Below are 16,564 nucleotides of genomic sequence, written 5' to 3' on the forward strand. Positions count from 1 at the left end.
TATCGAATTATTATGACAAATAAGTGTAATAATATATGTAGGGTCCTTACAATATGGAAGGCCCTAAGTAAGTGGTCATTAGGATCATTATTGTTTTTCTACATCACATGGTCTGGATCTTTGCTTGCAGGCAGAAATGCTATATCGACAGTCTCGGGACTGAAGCTAGGTTTCCTTAAGAAACAAGCCCGTCCACTCCCTGACATAAATGCCACCTGAAATGATCAATCAAACTTACTTAACATTTAATGAAAATCTATCATAGCAGTCGAAAGCTAAGTGGATGCAAAATTTGGGTCTACACCAGTGATCAACTGACTCCGAACTAACTGATAAATTTGACTATGTAGTGGATCAAATTGATGGTGAAGACAAGAGCAATAGCCATCTATTGGCTCTTTATTGCATGTTGAACACTGTTCTGGGGCTTTACAAAAGATAAACTCATTAAATCCTCACAAACAACCCTACAAAGTCGTGCTATTATTATCATCCCCATTTTACAGATGAGGAAACTGAGGCCCAGAGATGTGAAGTAATCTACCAAGATTGTACTGCTGGGATGCAGTAGAGCCAAGACTGCCTCCCAGGAAGTCTGCCCCAGAGCTCACAGGATCACCAGATCACAAATACTGCATAATTCACACTGGTTTTTCATTGTTCTTCCAGAAGACATCTCGCTGTTCAGTTGAGCATTGATTCTCAAGTCTGTCATAATCCAGCGTGAGGAATGTTGGAAATAACTTCATTTGGGACTAATTTCCTCTTTGAAATAAATTGGGGCAGTTAGCTCCTCACACATCCTCGCTTGCATTCAAATATTCTCTTTTCAGGAGGAAAGGGACTCCTACTAAGGGAGCAGAGATAGTTCTAGCACTTGTGAGCCAGGTGGTGCTCTGCTTCCTGCCACAATTTGGGGGTGGAAGTGGGAGGGATGTCAAAATCTGAACACACTACGGGAGGGCATCCTTCAGCTGGAGGTCTCCTACAGGGCTCAGAAGACTGAGTCTCAGAGATGTGGAAATAGATCAAGATTCTTAACCTTTGAGGGGTCAAGCACCCCCTTGAAAATCTAAAAAAAGCTGCAGCCTCTCTCCTCATAAAAATGCACAAGCACAGCTCTAAATAAAATCTGGGGGAGGATGGATCTCCTGAAATGCATCACTGAACCTCAAGTTAAGAAGCTCTGCCACAGAAAATAGACTAGCCAGGCACTTTAATAATCATCTCTCCAAACTCATCTCGGCTTATTAATCTGTAATGTAACGCCCTGGAAATCTCTCTGTAATACTGAAATTCATTAGGCTCACTTATCTTGCTCTGCCCTTGAGACACTTGTGAAATTAGCTGCAGAGAACAATTCGGATGGGCAGGCACCGTTTCTCACCTGACATGGCATTATATGAGGAGTTATGCCCTGCCTTGCCAGTCTGGAGTACAGAATAAGGTTGTATCTCTTTGCAAATTCAAATACAATGACTCAGCCCTCATCTTGATTATGACAGAAACTCTGTTCTTATTATAAGCTTCTCCTCCGCTAAATAATTTCTGACAACCCTGAGACATGGTTACATAGTCTGTGATCAATCCTTCTGGCTGCTTCTGAAGACCACCGCACCACCCTTTGGGGTCGTTGCTGTGATGCTCAGTACATGAAGTGCTCCAAGCACCCGAACAAGTCAGCAGATCAATGAGTTCTCTTCAAACCCCCTTAATTTGAGAAGTCACCAATGTCCCATCCTGCAGTGATGGCAGCAAGGCCAGCAGCAGTCTTGCTAAGGTTTCCACTGACCAGTTCTTCCAGCTAACACATTTCTTCATGCATTACTGAAGTGGTGGATAGTAAAGACATTCATTGCCTCAGGATTTACAGGAACGCAGTTGCTTATGAACTCTCTAGTTCGGTAACATACGTACATGTATAAACTCAGTGTATTTACTTATGCATTAAACCATTCAAGTGATAAAGAAATGATCTGTAATAGATTTCAAGCCAGCAAACATTATATACATTTCCTCTAGCTCTTCCCAGCAGGACAATTCTAGCCCACAGATTAAGTAGAAAGAGGTCAGGGGTCAAGACAGGAAAGGCTTGGTCCTAAGGTATCTCCCACTCTTCCCCAGGGCCTGAGTGTAACAAGTGTAGCACTAGTTAGATAATAGTCTCGCGCTCCGTTGTGAATTTGTTGAACTATACAGCTATTTTCTCAAGGACTCACAGGTTATTCACAGCTGGAGCCTGGAGGATTGGGGGAGGACTTCCCAAGCAAAGCTGGGAAAACATGGCAGGATGTTGTGGGTAGTCAGAGAGCAATGAATATCTAGGGAGTGACATTTCCATCACATGCGTATGTTGGAGAAAGGAGAGAGACAGGATGTCTAAGACAAACTTCACCTGATTTTTAATTAGACCCAAGGCCAGTACTACATTTCCCCGACCCACCCAAGAGGTGCCTAAGCTAATGAATGCCTATTTCTCCATGGGTCAGATGAAGCTTCTTTCCCCACAGCTTGATGTCATTTAGATTCTGCCTGATTCCTTCTTCACACTGGACCTGTTATAAATTCTAATTTGCAAAGTCATTCTATAATCCCTTGCAGAACAAACCACTCCAAAACTTAGTGGCTTAAAACAACAACCATAACTATCTCAAGTAACTTTTAACAAAGTATTGGGGCCATATACCCTGAAGCTAGAGACAAGTTGCCTGTAAACACTGAAGTCAGGTCAGCAGTTTTGTTTTGCTTTTTTTCTGCCGAGGTATGGTTTAACACTTTTGAAACGACTTTCTATATATTCTAGGGTTAAGAAGATAAGACATTATGTCATGGATAATAGGACCCAGGTTTTTCACTGTTGGAAAAGGAAATTATCAATATAGAAAGTGAGAGAGTTAGAATAAAGCCCTATGGTATTGGCTTAGAATGGGAGGTATCAGTATGAACGTGTGGTTGGAACTAATGGTTTTAATATAGATAGATAGATAGATAGATAGATAGATAGATAGATAGATAGATAGATATAAAATAAAATGTGGAGATATATATATCTATATATTGAAATATATATTTGTGCATGTGTATATGTACATATATTTCTGACTTCTTTCCACTAAGAAGGCCAAAAAGTGATGACACTCAGTAGCAATGAGAATGCTTAGCACCCAGATCATAGCTTCTAAATACCTTTCCCCACTAAAAAGCAATGGGGCGCCTTAGGAAAATGGTTGATTTCAAGGCTGGAGCAGGGATGGTACAAGATGAGCCTGGAACATTTTGTGCCAAAAAAGTATAGAAGGGCTCAAAAACTGATAGAATATATGAAAGTACACAGAGCCAGTTGAAGAGGCCCCTAAATGCCAAATCTTGGACAATTTAAGCATCAGAATAAATCATGATAATAACCAGTTATAACCCACTGAACCAAATGTAAATAAATTAGTGAAAACTGATATCAATAAACAAATGGGAGAGAAGAGCTCTTTCTTACACTGGAATAAATTAAACACAGAAGGAATGATGAAAATAGAAAATTGTCATTTGGCAATCATCATGGTAATAACTGATTCATCAATTCATCAATGGATACTAAAGATAGTGGATCAAAGTATCGTGATAAACAGCATATTTACATGGTCTCAAAGAATCTCTCTGTAAGACACTTATTAATTACAAAGAAAAAGATAGTAACTCAACATGGAGAACACTGTCACACGCCATCATAACCAAGTTCATATTCAACATCACTGGTAGTGGGACAAATCAGTATTGCATATCTCCTGATACGATGCGCTAAAAAAAATACATCTGTTCTGTAGTACTTCCTGCCAAAAATGTATAACCTGAATCTAATCATGAGGAAACAACAGAAACCCACAAACTGACTGGCTAGAACTCTTCAAAAGTGTCAATGTCATGGAAGGCAAAGAAAGCCAGAGGAACTGGTCCACTTTAAAGGAGATTATAGAGACATGACAAGCAAATGTAATGTGTGATCCAGGATTTTCTTTTGCTATAAGGACATTTTTGGGACAACTGGCAAAATTTGAGCCAGGTGTGTAGATTACATGATACATTATAAAAATGTGATTTTCTGGGCTTCCCTGGTGGCACAGTGGTTGAGAGTCCACCTGCCGATGCAGGGGACGCAGGTTCGTGCCCCGGTCCGGGAGGATCCCACATGCCGCGGAGCGGCTGGGGCCGTGAGCCATGGCCGCTGAGCCTGCGCGTCCAGAGCCTGTGTTCCACAACAGGAGAGGCCACAGCAGTGAGAGGCCCGCGTACCGCAAAGGAAAAAAGGAAAAAAATGTGATTTTCCGATTTTGTAATTCTACTGTGTTAATGAAAGAGAATTTTCTTGTTTTTAGAGAGATACACACTGAATTATATAGGGATAAAGAGTTATCACGTTTTACTTTCAAGTAGTTTAGTGTGGTAGAGGGTAGGTGGATGGAATGTTAACATTTGGGCAACCTGGGTGAAAAGTATATGGGATTTTTTTTGGTACTATTTTTATCTTTTCCGTAAGTCTGTAATTATGTCAAAATAGAAAGAGTTTTAAAACAATGATTTTCTTGTTCCTCCTGCTTCTGTGGGTTGTGGGGCTGGTCAGTTCTTCTTCTGGTCTTACTCAGGATCTCTTTGCCTCTACAGTCAGATGTCAGCTGGGGCAGGAATATCCAAGATGGCGCCCCTCGCATCTCTACTTCTCATCTCCGTGTTTGGTGAGGGTGACCGGGAGGCTGGGCTCAGAGAAACACTGAGGCGGGTAGGGGGGGAGCTCTCTCTCATATAGAGGGAGGGCTTCTCTATATGAGAGAAGGGCTTCTCCCTCTCCAGGCTTTTCCATGTGGTCTCTCCACAGGGTAGCTGGACTTCTTATGTGGTGCCTGGGGGATCCTACAAGTGCCAAAGAGGAAGTCGCCAGGCCTTCTTGAGTCTTAGGGCCAGAAGAGATATTTGTCACTTCTACTGTGGTCTGTGTTGGTTCAAGAGAGCCACAGGGCCAGCCAGACTTCACAGAGCTGTAACTTTTGGGTGGCACACGGGTGCAGGTCTGGAGACCAGCTACCATAACCATAATGGAATTTGATTAGGGAAGTAGAACCACTGAGGGTACAAAATAAGAGGTTTGTTATATGAATAAAACCTTACACAATTGTGGAAGAAACTGAGAAAGAGGGGTTTAAAAGAAAGGGCTGGAAGATCAGCCTAAGCACTGGCATGGATGGACCAGTCAGTGCTTTCAGGGACCCTGGGGAGCCAGGAATGCCCAGCAGTTGGAGGGACCACACAAGGCTGGTGGATAAGCCCATGAGAGGTTGTTACCTCTGTATCTGGGGTCGAGCCTGAAGTTGCTATTGGTCAGCAGGGCCAATGGTCAGAAAAAAGAGCTGGTCACAGATGTGGGAAGAATGAGGATAAGCTGGAACCCACCAGCCCCTCTGGATCGTAATTTCACTACATTTAAAACAGCATGACTTTCAGAGACTATTGGTTAGCTTAGGCTAAATTCTTTTTTTTTCTTTAATTTTTTTTTAAAGTTTTTTTTTTTTTAATTTATTTTTGTCTGTGTTGGGTCTTTGTTGCTGTGCGCCGGCTTGCTCTAGTTGTGGTGAGCGGGGACTACTCTTCATTGTGGTGCATGGGCTTCTCATTGCGGTGGCTTCTCTTGTTGCGGAGCACGGCCTCTAGGGGCACGGGCTTCAGTAGTTGTGGCACACGGGCTCAGGAGTTGCAGCACATGGGCCCTAGAGTGCATGGGTTTCAGTAGTTGTGGCACGTGGGCTCAGTAGTTGTGGCTCCTGGGCTCTAGAGCACAGGCTCAGTAGTCGTGGAGCACAGGCTTAGGTGCTCTGTGGCATGTGGGATCTTCCTGGACCATGGATCGAACCCATATCCCCTGCATTGGCAGGCAGATTCTTAACCACTGGGCCACCAGGGAAGCCCAGGCTACATTCTTTTACAAAGAGAAAAAGCAATGCAAAGTCAGAGATTTATCCAAAACCATTTTCTAGCTTATATGAGCAATAATGATGATGACACCCAACATTTTTTTTTTTTTTTTTTTTGGTACACGGGCCTCTCCTGTTAAGGAGCACAGGCTCCGGAGGCGCAGGCTCAGCGGCCATGGCTCACGGGCCCAGCCGCTCTGCGGCATGTGGGATCCTCCCGGACCGGGGCACGAACCCGTGTCCCCTGCAATGGCAAGCGGACTCTCAACCACTGTGCCACCAGGGAAGCCCGACACCCAACATTTTTATACTCACTGGTATTAACACTTACCAGGCACCGTTCTTTTTTTTTTTTTTTTTTTTTTTACCAGGCACCGTTTTAAGAGCTACATGTGCTGGGCATCGTGCTAGCCTCTGGGGTTACCACGGTGAACAAAGCCTGACCCAGACCTCATCTGGTGGAGTGTCCAGACCAGTGGAGGTGGAAGCCATCATTTCAATGTGCTCACAAATGAGTATAATTGCAGGCTGGTGTAGGATGAGGCAGTCATTAGTGATTCTATTATTCCCTGCACCGTCCACATACTAAAGCAGGAAAGTATATATTTTCTGCATAATTTTTTGCTAAAAGGGTCAAATTCCTTCTTAATATCTCTGCTCCCTGACTGCCTCCATCTGGCCCCTCCTTCTGAGGTCTGGGGCAGCATTTAGCTTCCCGTGTCTGTCCTGCCTTTCCACCTCACTCTGATTGTCTAATTTTCCCTTCTCGTCCTAGTATTTCTTCGCTTGTTGGGCTTGTTTGGCTACCAGCCCACCTCCTGCCTCTGTTACAAAAAGGTAATTACAGAGATTAAAGGGAAAAAAGTAGTTGGCTAAATATTAAGTAGCCTTTCCCAAGGACGCTGAAGGCATTTTAAAACTGTACACAGCTATCTCCCCATTAGGTCATGCAGGCCTGGAAAATAGTGAGTGGTTTAAAATTTCTTCAAGGGGAGCATGAATAGAAAACCCACAATTTAATCAAAATCAATCTCTGTAGGGCCCTAAGATCTTAATTGGTTGGAATGTGCTTTCATCCCGACTGACATCCTTCCTGGGGCAAATTGAAGCTAGGTGACAGCCAGTGCGAAGTCCCTAAACACAAGGAAAGGGCTTTTTATGAGTGACTGTTAGTGTTACCTATTAGAGAAAGTGCTTTGTTTTGGGTTACTTTTTCGCTTTGGGGGTTGCAGTTGGAAGGGGTGAAAGTATAAGGAAGTGGAAAGAAACATTTAATAGACTGTGAGTTTTCTGAAGTCATTATGTCTACTCATTTACACTAACAAAATTTTTGTATTCTCAAATTTGATACTTAAGAGTCTCAACTCTTTAAGAATGAACATGTGCTATGGTCTGAATGTTTGTGTCCTCCCAAAATTCACATGTTGAAATCCTAACCTCCAAGGTGATGGTATTAGGGGGTGGAGCCTTGGGAGGTGATTAGGTCATGAGAATGGAGCTCTCACAAATGAGATTAGTGGCCTCAGAAAAAGAGAACCCAGAGAGCTCACTTGCCCCTCTTGACATTTAAGTTTACAGTGAGAAGACAACCGGCCATCTAGGAGGAAACAGGCTCTCACCAGACACTAGCACCTTGACCTTGTACTTCCCAGCATCCAGAACTGTAAGTAATAAATTAATTTTCTTTATAAGCCATTCAGTCTATGATATTTGTTATAGCAGCCTGAATGGACTAAGACACCATGGAAGTTCCAAAACCTGCAATTGTAACTCACCAGTTAAATTTGTGTCCCTGAGGTTACTGAGCAGGAATAATTGTTGAATGGGGCTAACTAGCCTTCTAGAAATCTCTTCTCAGTGTGGCTGTGTGGTTCTCAGGGATGACTTGATCTCATTTAATCATCACCTCTACCCTCTGGAGTAGTGAAATGACATCACTGCTGCTCACCACTCTGTCAGGTCCTCCTGTCTTTCTGGCAGGGAGGATTATGCTTCCTTTCCCCCTTTAAACTAGACTTAGCCATTTAACTTGCTTTGGCCAATGAAATGTGAGTCACTTTTGCACTGAAGCATTTAAACTCTCTTCCCCTGCTACAGTGATCTTGGAAGCACATGTTGGTATAGATGTGCCTTAAGACCAACGCACCCTGGAAAGAAGAACCAACTCATGGAGAACAGCTGCCCTGGAGAATCACTGGATCCACAGCTCTACTATGGAATTGCTGGACTTTTTGCATGAGTGAGAAATAAACTGTAGTGGTATTAAGCAGCTGAGATTTGGGGGTCTTTGTTACTGCAGCATAAAATAGCCTATACTTTCTGATACAAGTAAATATTATTACCCTAATTTAGAGATAAAGAAATGGTAGAGCCCGCCCGGCCTAGCCCCGCCGGCCCGCCCGTGCGCCCCACGCCGTTGGTGCTGGCATGTCGGGCCCCCGGACAGCCGGAGCCGCCGCAGGCGGGCTGGCCGGAGGGCCCGCGGGCCCCGAGAGCGCGGACGCGTTGCTGGGCGAGGCGGGGCTGAGTTTCACGACCACCGACCTGAGCCTTGTGGAGATGACCGAGATCGAGTACACGCAGCTGTAGCACATCTACTCGCACATGGAGGCGGCGGCGGCCGACGGCGAGCTCGAGGCAGCCTCAACTCGGCCCTCCTGGCGCGGAAGGCGCGGGTCTTCGCGGCGGCCGGGGGCGCGGCGGCGGGGGGCGCGTCGCCCGTGTACCCGGTGCTGTGCCCGCCTGCGCCGGCCGATGGCGGCTTCGCAGGCGCCAACCAGTGCCTGGGCCACATCGACTTCCAGGAACTGCGCGTGATGCTGCTGAACGAGGCGGGCGCGGCCCCGCCGCCGAGAAGACGCCGGGCGCCGACGGCCCGGGCGCCGGCGCACGCCGGCCCAAAGCGCCCGACGGCGCCTGCAATGAGAACGTGGAGGGCGCGCCCGAGGCGCGGGCCAAGTCGGCCGTGCGCGTCCGCCTGGAGGACCGCTTCAACAGCATCCCAGCCGAGGCCCCGCCAGCCCCGCGCGGCGCGGATGCCCCCCGAGCCCGGCATGGCGCTCAACAATTTGGTAACTCTTATTCCCCATCCATCCGAATTAATGAATGTTCCTCTTCATCAGCAACAAAACAAATGGTACAACATTAGTGAAAAATAAAACTGCTGCTGCAACTACTGCTCTGCAATTTCCATACCCTCTGTTTACTGCAAATAGTTGCTCTACTAGTGGAAATTCTAATCTTTCACAAACACAGAGTTCTAGTAACTCATGTTCTGTACTTGAAGCTACCAAGCATCAGGATATTGGATTGCCGAGAGCATTTTTTTCTGTTATCAGCAAGAAATTGAATCCCTAAACAGACTTCGGGTAGTAGAAACAAAGCTTTGCCTGAGCAGGTTTGGATTAAAGTAGGAGAAGCGCTATGTAAACAGGCAATAAATAAGAGGAGTCGGAGTAGGATACGTCAGTTGGACACAAACATAGAACGAAGAGCCCTTGGAGAGCTCCAGAATGTGGGTGAAGGCTCCACAGCAGTGCAGGGTGCTTGGCAGTCGGTGGAGTCGTCCCAGGCCACCCTCGGGGAGCAGACCCAGAGCGGGCCCCAGTGGGGCAGGTCCCAGCACAGGGAGAGGCACAACTGCATGGAAAGAGATAGAAGGCGCAGAATCCGCATTTGTTGCGATGAGTTGAATCTTTTAGTCCCGTTCTGCAACGCCGAGACCGATAAGGCAACGACTCTGCAGTGGACCACAGCGTTCCTGAAATATATTCAGGATCCTAAGACATGGAGATTCTCTTAAAAAGGAATTTGAGAGTGTATTTTGCGGTAAAACTAGCTGAAGGCTAAAGTTGACCAGACCAGACTCCTTGGTGACGTGTCCCACACAGGAGAGTACAGAGTAGCCCAGCTATGGAGATCAAGTGACTGGATGTGAACACTAATGCCTGGGAAGTAAACGGCTGTTCCTTCGTGACCCATAAACATTTCCTAGGACCCTGGAACTCAGTTCTGATAGTCTAACTCTAAAGGGACATGATTCAGCTGATGGGACTCCAGTGGGGACTTTGAAAGCACATTTTGTAAAAATATTTATCTAAAACAAAATGCTTACCGATTAATGTCCTCTTAGACCATTTGGGGAGGAAGACAATTAGTAAGTAATTTTTCAATTATCTGTCTGATTCCATCATGTTTTCTTAACATGATAACTTGAAAAATTAACATCCTTTGTAATTTCTTTAGTCTTAAAAGGTACATTGCTTTTTACTTATTTTATTTACATTTTAAATATGCCCCCTTAGCAACTAGAACAAGTTAAATTGTTCTTAACTATAAGTAGTTTGGACATTTTATTTCATTTGTTTATCGCTTCCCCTTGTAATGATTTCTAGCTTCATAGAACTGTATTGCAAAATGCAGTCCTATTTTAAACCTTTCTGCTAGAAATTTTCCAGAGATCTCCTTTAAAGGTACTTTTGTCCATAAATGAAATATTGTCACGGTAGATTGCTTCAGTGCCCTCATTTTCATATTGAGAGTCATTACTTTCTGTGTAATAAACTGTAGTGTTTGGAACTGAGTTTTTCAAATGAGTGGCTTTATTTATTACAACAGATAATACCAATAGACTTTAGTGCAATACAGTCACTTTCAATAAATACTGTCAATGGGAGATAGTTAAATGTTTGTACACAAAGGAGGCAGGTAAATCAGACGAGACCTTTGTATGGAAGGGATACCGTACATTAAATTCTTTATTTTTTTTGTAATACTGTGGCCAGTCATTAATCTGAAGATTTCATATATCATTTTATTGAAATGATATCTTAGCCTTTACACAAATGCCATGTAAACAAGTTGCTGAATAAAAAAAAAAAAAGAAGTGGTAGAATTGACAAGCAGTGATAAAAATGTAAAATTCAAAGATCCTTAAGGATTTTCATGTCTCCCTCTCATAACTTAAAATGGCTGCTCTTTTTTCTTTTTCTTCTATCTCTTTGAAACCTTCTCAACATCCCAACTCCTACCAAAATTCCATCTCCTTCTTCCTCTGGCCCCCATTTTACTAGGATATGATCTTTGCAGGTAGAGACTGTGTATCACAATGTTGTACACAGAGCAGATGCTCAAAAAGATTACTTTAATTGAATCACTTCCAATAATATCATGAGAGCATTATCTTTTGAGATACAAAACAACCCATTCTCTGATGACTTTCTTAAGTGGAAGCCAAACATTTTGAGAAAAATAAAATCTTTATTACACATTAAAAATTATTATTTATTAGCAAGCATTTATTGGATGCCACGTACTGTGCTATGCGTTTTACGTAAACTGTCTCATTTGACCCTGGTGTGGTTGATAGTCTCCAGAGATGGTTGCCATCCAGTCCCCTCTTCCCTGTGTGCACAAGCAACTCCTCCCACCAAGAGGTGGAGTTCGTTTCCCCTCCCCTGACACCTGGGATGGCCATGTGACTTGCTTTGACCAATAAACTAAGGTGGAAATGACACTGTGCTAGTTCTGGCTCTAACTTTTTTTTTTTTTTTTTTTTTTAAAGAAGATGTTGGGGGTAGGAGTTTATTAATTAATTTATTTATTTTGGGCTGTGTCGGGTCTTCGTTTCTGTGCGAGGGCTTTCTCTAGTTGTGGCAAGCAGGGGCCACTCTTCATCGCGGTACGCGGGCCTCTCACTATGGCGGCCTCTCTTGTTGCAGAGCACGGGCTCCGGACGCGCAGGCTCAGTAGTTGTGGCTCATGGGCCTAGTTGCTCCGCGGCATGTGGGATCTTCCCAGATCAGGGCTCGAACCCGTGTCCCCTGCATTAGCAGGCAGATTCTCAACCACTGCGCCACCGGGGAAGCCCCTGGCTCTAACTTTTAAGAGAACTGGCAGCTTCCACTTTCACTCAGAAGAAACCAGGAACCACACTGCAAGGAAGCTTGGGCTAGAACACTGAACAATGAGAGACCATGTGGAGAGAGGCCACTGGGAGGAGCTCTGAGGCACCCCACATGTGAGTGAAGCCTTCTTGCACCTTCCACCTGAGTCAAATGGCAAGCCAAAGGCAGCTGTGAGAGTGATCCCAGCTGATGCCTTGAGAGCAGAAGAACCGCCCAGCTGAGCCTCTCACAAATTCCCTACCCACAGAATTATAAGAAAGAAATTGCTGTTCTAAGTCGCTGTTTTGGGGAGGTTGCTACACAACAGTGGTTAATGGTAACACATGATACCAACCTTAAAACATAAGTGCTAAAAAAAAAAAAAAAAAAATAAGTGCTATGGATAACTTGACATTTTCACTGACTCAACGCAATTAGTATACAAGGAAATTCAAACTTTCCACAAGTTATTATGTAGAGACCTCTTCTGGTGGTGACACGTCAGAAACATCACGTTTGTCACCCTCTTCCTCATAGCCTTAAGAAAATGAAAGAATGCATCATGGCTGTCCTTTCCACCACTGATGGTGATGTGCTCCAAGGCATCTGGGGTGAATAAGTCTGTCGGATTAAAGTGTGCTGTGTGACACAAGGCATGCATATTGATTATCAAGACAACTATGATTTTTCTCAAATTAATTTTAACTGCATGTTCACACAGAACATAGTTATTGAGTGTGGCAGGTTGAATTTTCTGAAGATGGCCGGATCATTCCACATGCTCTTCTGCAATGAGAACTTGCCATCCTTCATCAACTGGTAGAGTCTATTTCTCCACTCCTTTGGCCTGGAAAGACTCCAGGCCTGTTTTGATCAATGTTATACAGTGGAAATGACCCAGTGCTAGTTCTTGTTGTAGCCCTTAATTGGCTTGGCATCTTCTACATCCTGCCTCTTGGAAGCCAGTTGCCATGTAAGAAATGCTGCTACCCCAAGACCACCATGCTGTAAGAAGGACCATGCATGCATAGGACCTGGAGGATGAGACACTACATGGGGAGAGAGAGACCAAGGAGTGTTGAACGGGCCAGACATGTGAGTGAAAAGCCCTTTCAGGAGTGGGTCCTCCAGCTGCCCAAGACGACATTGTGTGGGACAGAGATAAACTATTCAGTGAACCCACCCCGAATTCCTGACCTACAAGATCATGAGCAAAATAAAAATGATTGTTTCAAGCCATTAAATGTTGGGGCATTTTGCTTCCTAGCTATAGATCACCAGAACACTGAAGAATAAATATTTGAAAGTGAAAGTGACCAACGATTGTTTCTTTAATCACCCTGTATTTAGGATATAAGTCGTATGTTGCAGACTTCCACAGACTATGAGTTCCAAAGAGATCAGATTAACGTCAATCTCCAAAATACAGTGGTCCTGAGCCCCCAGCTGCTTGACTGCAAGCCCATAGGCCTTGTCCCCGCCCTCACTCTGTTCAATTCTCCCAGTTACTTGTAGGAGCCCCTATGTGCCCTCAAACCAGACTGTCTGTTGCTGGCAGTCACCATGGACTGTCCAATGTTACTCCTCTTATGCTCCAAATCCCACTCATTTCTGTTCACTGCCTGAGATGCCACTGAAAGCTGTCTCACCATTGCCACTGCTGACTGGCCTTGTCACGGATGCTGCCCCAGGTGCAGTCTTGGCCACTGATCCCTGGTGTGAGACGAGCCCAGAGTCTCACGAGGTCTCTGGTGAAGCCAGTTCCTTCACTGCTGGCCCTCGGCCCCTAACAAAGGCTGTGTCCTGCTCAATGAGCCAGGTGGGAAACAGCCAGCCCACGGTTGATCCCTTTCTCCTGGCCCTGCGCCTCTCCAGTGGCCGCTACACAGTCTACGCAACCCACTCACTCCTCTTCTCCACCACTCACACAACCAGAGGCTCCCGGGCAATCAGGGTGTACAAAGGAGCCATCAGAAGGAAGCCTGTGGTCCTTCTCCCCAGCTGCCCGGCCAAGATGCCCTGTTCACAAGGATCTTGGGGGGAAAAAAGAGCAACAAACAAGCAAAAACCTATAAATGTTCCTACACACAAAGCCTTTTTAAGTATGATGAAGAATTGGAAGAATTCTTAACTACATCTTTCCTCTTAGACTCTTGCATCTCTGCATGTGTAGGATGACAGCATATGGGTGTGGAAAACTGTACAAAATCTGAAAGGTGTCTACACCAGATGATGGGGAACAGACTCAGAGAAAGAGTAGAAAAAGGAGATGAAAATAAAGGGCTGAGAAAGGAAGGGAGGAGTAACGGGGTAGGCATCCAGGCTGGAGCTTAATAATGAATGGTGTTCGCTGGCTCCCCGGGGAAGCCCTGGAGCCTCTACTGCTGATATAATTTTATTGATAGGAAATATATGAAGCTCTGGCCCAAACTGACAGTTGGAAGACAAGCTGACAGCAATTTAAATTAATTTTGCCCCCAATAAAGTGGAGGCATTTCTGATCTTCAGAGATGCTCAAGGCCCCTGTGGGCAGAGATGGTGAGGAGATCCAGGTTTTCAAAGGGTCTGTGACTCTCCCTGACCAGGTCTGGAAGCAGCAGGAGACCTTGGCCAGAATCATGGGCTTACCCAGTGATGTTATTTTTTTTTTAATTTTTATTGGAGTAGAGTTGATTTACGATGTTGTATTAGTTTCAGGTGTACAGCAAAGTGAATCAGTTATACATATACATATATCCACTCTTTTTTAGATTCTTTTCCCACATAGGCCATTACAGAGTATTGAGTAGAGTTCCCTGTGCTATACAGTAGGTCCTTTTTAGTTATCTATTTTATATACAGTAGTGTGTATATGTCAATCCCAGTCTCCCAGTTTATCCCTCCCCCCTTCCCCCGTGATGTTCTTTATTTTAGTGTGAATCCCTGATGGCTCCTCCAGGACTCTGGGCATTTCTCAAGCAGTGTCCAGCTCCCACTCTAGTCTGCTCACTCCAGTTGGAGCCTGTACTACTTTGCTAAGGGCTGATGTAACACAGTACAGTCGACCCTCAGTATCCACGGGAGACTGGTTCCAAGACCAAAATCCCATAGTCAGCTTTCTGTACCTGCCACTCTGTATCCATGGCTCACCCAACTAGGGATGTCATACTGTATTTACTGCTGAAGAAAAGCCACCTATAAGTGGACCCACACCATTCAAACCTGTGTTGTTCGAGGGTCAACTATACCACAATCTGGGTGGCTTAAAAACAACAGAGATCTATCTATTGTCTCAGTTCTGGACATTAGTAGTCTGTGATCAAGGAGTCAGAAGGGTGGTTCCTTCTGAGGTTTCTGAAGAAGGCTCTGTTCCAGGTCTCTTTCCTTGCTGCTGGTGGTTTGCTAGCAATCCTTGGTGTTGCTTGGCTTACAGACACATCATCCCAACATCTGCCTTTATCTTCACATGGTGCTCTCCCTGTGAGTGGGTCTGTCCCCACATCCAAATTTCCCCTTTTTATAAGGACACCAGTCATATTGGGTTAGGACCCACTCTACTGACCTCATCTTGATTATCCATTTCATGACCCTGTTTCCAAATAATTAAGAAATAAGGGTCCAAAGGGTCCTATTACCACAGTTTGCAATATATAAGTGTATCAAATCAAATAAATAAATGTACACAATGTTATATGTTAATTATATCTCAATAAAGCTAGGAAAAAAAGAAGCAGAAAACAAAACAACTCTATTACCAAATAAGGCCACATTCACAGATACGGGAGCTTAGGACTTCAACATCTTTCTCTCCCATTGCGGAGCACAGGCTCCGGACGCTCAGGCTCAGCGGCCATGGCTCACGGGCCCAGCCACTCCGCATGTGGGATCTTCCCAGACCGGAGCACGCACCCGTGTCCCCTGCATCGGCAGGCGAACTCCCAACCACTGCGCCACCAGAGAAGCCCTTCGACACCTTTTTGAGGGAGACATTTCAACCTATAACAGAGCGGTTTACACCAGACCTGGCTTTCTCTCCTTTGCACTGACTCCTGGCCCTCTTCATATAGAAGACTCTGCATTCTGCTTGTCTCCCGGGCCCGGCCCCAGGGGCATCCCGGCTCAGTCCTGGAGCTCCATGCCTCGTCTGCGCCCAGCTGGCTCCAGAGCGCTCTCAGGTAGGCACCGCTGACCCTGAAGGCCCAGGGCTTTTGGACAATAGTGCCCTGTGTCACCGCTATTAGTCTCATCAGCTTCTACAGGGTCCGGACCACTTCTGTTCACCTAGTGTGCGCAAGCACCAGCCCTGCTAAGATGTGTGCAAGCACCATCCTAAGAGATGCTAAGCCCGCAGAGCATCTGTTAGGGTGATAATCAACATCAGGAAAGTGGATTTGCTACAATGTTCATGTATCTCAAAGGTTAAGGGAAAAAAACCCCTGTGTTTTCTCGGTCTCTGGGGTCATCGCCAGAGCACAGAACTAGTTCTCAAAGGATCTGTGTAGGAGTCCCAGCTCCCACTTACCAATTGGAGTGGCTTTGAGCAGATCATTGAACTCTCTGGCATTTTCTCCTCTCACCTGGAACACACATGCCTTGAACTAGGTGTTTCTAAGTTCTTTGGCTCTACAATTCAAGGAGGACAGGCAGAAATCAGGCAGGAAGTATGTGTGATATCTATTTTTCCTGGAAGCTACACAGGGCAAATAAAGTCTCTGTTGTTCACTGGTGAAAACTTAGGGCCCAGCA

General features: G+C 45.1%; 1 pseudogene; it reads left to right on the forward strand.

Annotated features, from left to right (window-relative positions):
* The first annotated feature begins 8,432 nt into the window (after window positions 1–8,432).
* On the forward strand, window positions 8,433–9,881 carry LOC116742583 (annotated as a pseudogene).
* The last annotated feature ends 6,683 nt before the right edge of the window (window positions 9,882–16,564 follow it).

The sequence above is a fragment of the Phocoena sinus genome, chromosome 17, assembly GCF_008692025.1.
Source record: "Phocoena sinus isolate mPhoSin1 chromosome 17, mPhoSin1.pri, whole genome shotgun sequence".
In the NCBI taxonomy this organism is placed as follows: Eukaryota; Metazoa; Chordata; class Mammalia; order Artiodactyla; family Phocoenidae; genus Phocoena; species Phocoena sinus.